The sequence below is a fragment of the Protopterus annectens genome, chromosome 2.part0 (genome assembly GCF_019279795.1).
Source record: "Protopterus annectens isolate FY-2018-M chromosome 2.part0, PAN1.0, whole genome shotgun sequence".
Lineage (NCBI taxonomy): Eukaryota > Metazoa > Chordata > Ceratodontiformes > Protopteridae > Protopterus > Protopterus annectens.
In genome coordinates, this window is record NC_056728.1 from 1,179,138,587 (window position 1) to 1,179,144,586 (window position 6,000).

At 40.0% G+C, this 6,000-nt stretch overlaps 1 protein-coding gene across 1 annotated transcript in view; it reads right to left on the bottom strand.

The window, feature by feature from the left end:
- Positions 1-6,000, bottom strand: part of GRID2 (glutamate ionotropic receptor delta type subunit 2) — a 4,699,489-nt gene that overhangs the window by 2,307,233 nt on the left and 2,386,256 nt on the right. The gene's annotated exons all lie outside the window — the stretch shown is intronic.

The window sequence follows — 6,000 nt, forward strand, 5'->3', positions numbered from 1 at the left end:
CTCTCTTACTTATATATATATATATATATATATATATATATATATATATATATATATTATATATATATATATATATTTTTTTTTTTTAACACTCACTTAATGCAATCCTTTACATGGGGTCTTTTAATCAAAAGCAGTAGTGTAGCCTAGCTAGTTAAGTGCGGAGTGTAAAGTATATGTCAAACACAGATGATTTATGGATATGTTGCTAAATAATTGTAGCAATCCAATGTTGTGTAATGTTAAACAATATAGCAGCACAGAGGTGCACACATTTATATATTTACACACACACACACACACACACACACACACACACACACACACACACACACACACACACACACACACACACACACACACACACATACACACACATGCCCACACCCCTTTATAGATATGTGTTAGGCTTCATTTACCTCATAGAGCCACTGAAGACTGAAGCAGCAGTTATGAGATATGGAGACATACTCTGTTAACTTTTCTGAACTAGTTGCATTGACAGAATGTACTCAAGAAATGATATACAATTATGTACAGAATTCAGTTGAGCCCAGTAATTATCTGTTGAAATGAAATACTGAGGACTATGATTTGCTTTCCTCATTTCAAAGATGGATAACATTTAAAAAAAAACTTGAAACATTCTTACAGTTTCTAGTTATTCCAGAAATTCCACTCTTGTCTAGGATTGTTATAGGAGGTGATAATATTTTTAAGTGCAGGAGTATTGTCCGGATTATAGAGGATTTTATAGGCCATAATTAGTTGGTTATACTGGATTAGGCTGGGTAGTTCAAGCCACCCAAGCTGATTTAGATTGATGCAATGATGTGTCCTAAAAGGCAGCCCAGTGGCAAACCTGGCAATGTGGTTGTAACAAATTGAGAGTTTGTTAAGGACAGTCTTGTTTAAATTCGAGAGTCGAGGGGATGCATACAGAAGGGTTGAAAGAAGGTGAGAGCGAGCTATGGTAATTTTAGCTGGAGGGGTTAGGAAGGCTTTTATTCTGTAAAGTGACCCTAGTTTTTTGTTGATGGTTTTGATAGTTTGGTTAACATGTAGGTCGAATTTTAGATTATTATCTATGATGACACCAAATAGTTTTGTAGAGGGGTCAGGGGAGGTTATTGTGCCATCATTTGAATTTATGGTAATGGTGAAAGTGGTAGACCTATGTGTTGGTGAAAATAACAGCATTTTAGTTTTTTGGGGATTTAGGATCAGACGACATTCAGAAAGCCAGTTTTTTATTGTATTAAAGATGGTCTGGGTAGCTGACCATAACTCTATTGGAGATGTAGCCGAGCAAATCAGAGTAGAGTCATCAGCATATTGGATACAGCTGACTTTTGGGATGACAGTATAAAAGTCGTTAATGAAGATGGAAAACAGCAAGGGCCCTAGTATAGAGTCTTGTGGTACTCCAAGGGTGTTAGGTAGAAGGTTAGAGAGTTTGTTCTGCCAGAGGACAGCCTGCTGTCGACCATTCAGGTAGGATTGAAACCATTGAAGGGCTCTAGTATCTAGACAGAATGTTTGCAGGGTGTGGATTAAAGGTTGGTGATAACCATATTGAATGCCTTGGAAAGGTCCAAGAAGAGGGCTGAGGACATATAATTATTGTTGTGATTATGGTTTATGGTGTTGGTAAAGGCTAGGAGGGCTGAAGTAGTGCTGTGATGAGGACAGAAGCCATGCTGAATGTCTGCCATAAGGTGATTCTGGATTAGGTGGTGCATGAGTTGTCTATGAATACATTTTTCCATAATCTTTGCAAGTGGAGAGAGTATAGCTATTGGCCTATAATTGGAGAATTCAGTAGAGCTGCCTCCTTTATGAAGTGGGATTACATCGGATATTTTCCAGATGGTGGGAATTTTAGCTTCTACTATAGTTCGATTGATTAGTACTGAGACGGGGTAAGCAATAGCATCAGCTGATTTTTGTAGGTACTCGGCAGGGAGTTGATCAGCAGAAAGGGTACTGGGTTTTAATTTTTTGATCAAGGTACGTATAAGTGAAGTGGCGACTGGTTTGAAGCTGAATGCGAGTAGGTTTCTCGGGGTGCTACTTTCAGGACCAGGGGAGCTAGGAGGTAGTTGGCTAGCTAGGGCTTGAATTGTCTCAGTAAAGAATCGATTAAAACTGTCAGAAACATCTTCAGGGGTTTTATCAATAGTAGCAGCAGGGATTGGGGCTGAAGTTTGTCTAGGATGTAGTAGATTATTTAAACCTGCCCAAAACTTCTAAGGGTTATTTTGATTTACTGTCTGTAAATTACAGTAGTATTGTTTTTTGTCTTGTAAAATGGATTTTTTAGTTTTGTTCCTGGATTGCCTGTATTTAATGTGATCTTGGGGGTCTTTAGAAGAACTCCATAAAGCCCATGCTTTGTTTCTAAGGGTAATTTTGAGTTTAGACTCTTTAGAAAGCTATGGCGCAGTTTTTGCCTTTGTTCTCTTTGAACGAACAGGTGCATGCAAATCAAGGATCTCAAGTAATTTGTTGTTAAAGTATGCTATTGCTTCCTCTAAGGGGAGGTGTTTTAGAATAGACCAATTCCATGAGTTTAGCTCTTGTTGGAATTTGGCAGGGTCAAAGTTTATAGTGTTTCTAATCTTTCTGAGTAACGGTTGTTGGGAATTAATGGCTTTGTGCTTAATTACATATGTGAGAAGGTGATCGCTTAGGCCATCAGGGAGGGTACCAGAGGTGTACAGTTGGGGGTGACTATTTATGAGTACCTAGTCAAGTATGCTTTCTTTTTGGTTGGGTTTACCTATCCTGGTAGGGGTTAATATGATTTGTGTAAATGCATGCAGGTTAATATGGGTGGTTGGGGATTCTGAGGAACAGGTGCCCCAGTCTATGTTAAAGTCTACAAGTGGTAGGGTTTCTTGGGGGTAGTGGCAGGATTGCCAGTGCAGGATATCTTCAAGTGTAGATATATTGCTACCTGGGGGAATGTACATACATATTATATTAATGCATTTATTTTTATTAAGTTGCAATTTGGTGGCAAGAATATCCGAGTTATTAATCTGAGGTGGTTGTATTACATCTATGGTGACATTCAACTCAGATTTATAGAGTACAGCTACCCCACCCCCCTTCCTCGAAGCACAATCCAGTCTGTGTATGTTGTACCCAGGTGGTAACACTTCATTGTCTGTAGTGTTAGGTTTTAACCAAGTTTCAGATAAACAGAGAATCTCAGGGGAGTGGACCTCCAGAAGTGCATACAATTCATGTACCTTGTTATTAATGCTTCTAATATTGAGATGGCAGGCTAGGAGAGAGTTAGTTGGCCTATTAATTGTAGGTTTGTAGCTTAGATTGCAAGTAGAGGGGGTATGTGTATCTGAAGTGGGTGGGCCAGGGTTGGGGTGAATATCACCACCAAGTATTAGGTTAAGTCTATACTTGGTGATGAACTTCAGGAATTTGTTTATTAGTTTGAGGTAGTGTTTGGATCTAGAGCTAATGTGCCTGGGGTTGAGATGCTGATAGACTGAACAAGATGTTGGATAAGACCTGGTACTGTAAGTATGGTTGAAGGTGGGAGGATTTACAGCTGGGGTGATAGTATGGCCTTTCAGGACCTGAAATCCCGTGAGAAACTGGTTTTCACACAAGGTAAGGAGGTATGGTGCAAACAAGAGGGGGTAGTAAAGAGAAGTATATCATTATCTGTGATTCATCTAGTGAGTTAAGGAACTGTTTTACCTGGTGATGCAACACCAGAAGATAGAGTGGTGAGGTAAAGGTACTGGAAGGGGGGTGGGAGAATGCCAGATGAAAGCTAATATGTGCTATTAAAATGTAGGCAGAAGAATGGGGGTGGGAGGAATTATCCCAGATGAAAGTAGATAGGATCTAGAAAGTGGGGGAGTTGCTATAGTACTATAAATTTAGAGGTACTGGGGGCGGGAGGTAATTGGGGGAAGGGAGGGGAGCGAAGAGAGCCCGAGCGTAGTGAGGGCGAACGTAACAGGGCTATTGCAGTTTACAAGGTTTCCTAAGGTGTCCTAAAGCTATAAGGTAAGTATTATAGTTCTTAATGTAAGAGTCAGTTTACTTAAGTTACAGGGGAAGGAGGCAAACACTCAACTAGAAAAAAGAGCCCTATGGCTGACCAAAATGGTGATCCTGTTTAATTACACAGCATTGCAAGTGAAAGCTTAACAAATGCTTTTTGTGTGCAACCTACTCTGTTTAAATGCTGAGAGAAACTGATTTTGTTATGGTGACCAATTGCAGTCCTGTAGACTCCGTTTTGTAGGGAACTGTAGAGTTCAACTAGGAAAAGAGAAAAGCAGAGATTCGAGGGTAAGCATGAAGGCAACAACAGGCAGTTATTTTATAATAATACATTCAGAAAGGTTTGGGGGGGGGGGTAAAGTGGCATACTTCAGAATGAACTAAGATTTATAGCTAAGAAACCTAAGCAAGAGAGCAATGCAGTAAATAAACACTTGCCACATTTTAAAGCTATACCAGAAAAACTAAATCAATTGTTCACAATTGTACAACTGGAAAATTGCCAGTAAAACACTCAGGTATAGCTAGCCCAAGTTATTCATGTCATAAAAGCACTTCTTCAATGTGTATGTGCAATTTACACATTAAAAACACATGCAGCAAGTAGGAGCTCTGATTATACACTTTCTCTAGGTACAGTTTCAGTTTAAACACAAATATTACCACAGAAATTCAGTAAAGTCACTAGCCACTTATAGAGCCTCTGCAAAAAAATAGAGCAGTCTGTGCAGAATCGGAATTTAGCAGCAGGTCATTCAGTTACACAAAAAACAGTAAAAGATCCATACAATGAAGAAACTTACACTGAGTCACACCAGGTCAGCCAAGGGGGGAAGAGGGAGGGAAATCCTAAGCACCTAGATTTGAAAATGATGCCTGTACTGAATTGCAGCAGTTTAACCTGTTTGAGGAAAGGGGCGGGGGGCAGTAGGAGTGGTTACAGGGAATACTCTGATTTACTCAAGACACCACACCAGAGGTAAGTTGAATGTAAGGGCCTAAAATCTGCACTCAGCACTATAATGTTATTTGCACTCAGTACTTTAATTTTAATGTTACTTGCACTCAGCACTGTAATTTCACTTATGTTTAGCAGGAGGCGTTGTCGCCTTACAGTTAGACGTTGCCCGTTCCATTCTCAGTTAGAGCGTCTTCTGTGTGTTGACATGCGTGAATGGGCGTTCCTTCATTGAAGGTTGTGTGTTAGGCCCGGCAAGCCAGCACGTAAAACTCTACTGCCAATCATTAGCGGCCCGGAGTTCCGCTGTGGCGACCCCTAACCGGGAAAAGCTGAAAGACAGTTTTTAGCAGGAAAGACAGACCAACAGTATACGATTTTGGGAATTTTTACAAGGGTTACTTGTTCAAATGTCAGGCTATTGCAGTTTACAAGGTTTCCTAAGGTGTCCTAAAGTTATAAGGTAAGTATTATAGTTCTTAATGTAAGAGTCAGTTTACTTAAGTTACAGGGGAAGGAGGCAAACACTCAAGTAGAAAAAAGAGCCCTATGTCTGACCAAAATGGTGACCTGCTTAATTACACAGCACTGTAAGTGAAAGCTTAACAAATGGTTTTTGTGTGCAACCTACTCTGCTTAAATGCTGAGAGAAACTGATTTTGTTATGGTGACCAATTGCAGTCCTGTAGACTCCGTTTTGTAGGGAACTGTAGAGTTCAATCTGCTTAAATGCTGAGAGAAACTGATTTTGTTATGGTGACCAATTGCAGTCCTGTAGACTCCATTTTGTAGGGAACTGTAGAGTTCAAACTGAGTCACACCAGGTCAGCCAAGGGGAGAAGAAAGAGGGAAATCCTAAGCACCTAGATTTGAAAACATCTCCTTAAAGTTTCACATAGGTTTGTAGGTTCATTGGTGTATACTAGGCTAACTGCCCTGGAGCCTATATAAGTCTAGCCCAAGAAGATTGCCTGTCATCATGCTGCCCAAAGTTAGTT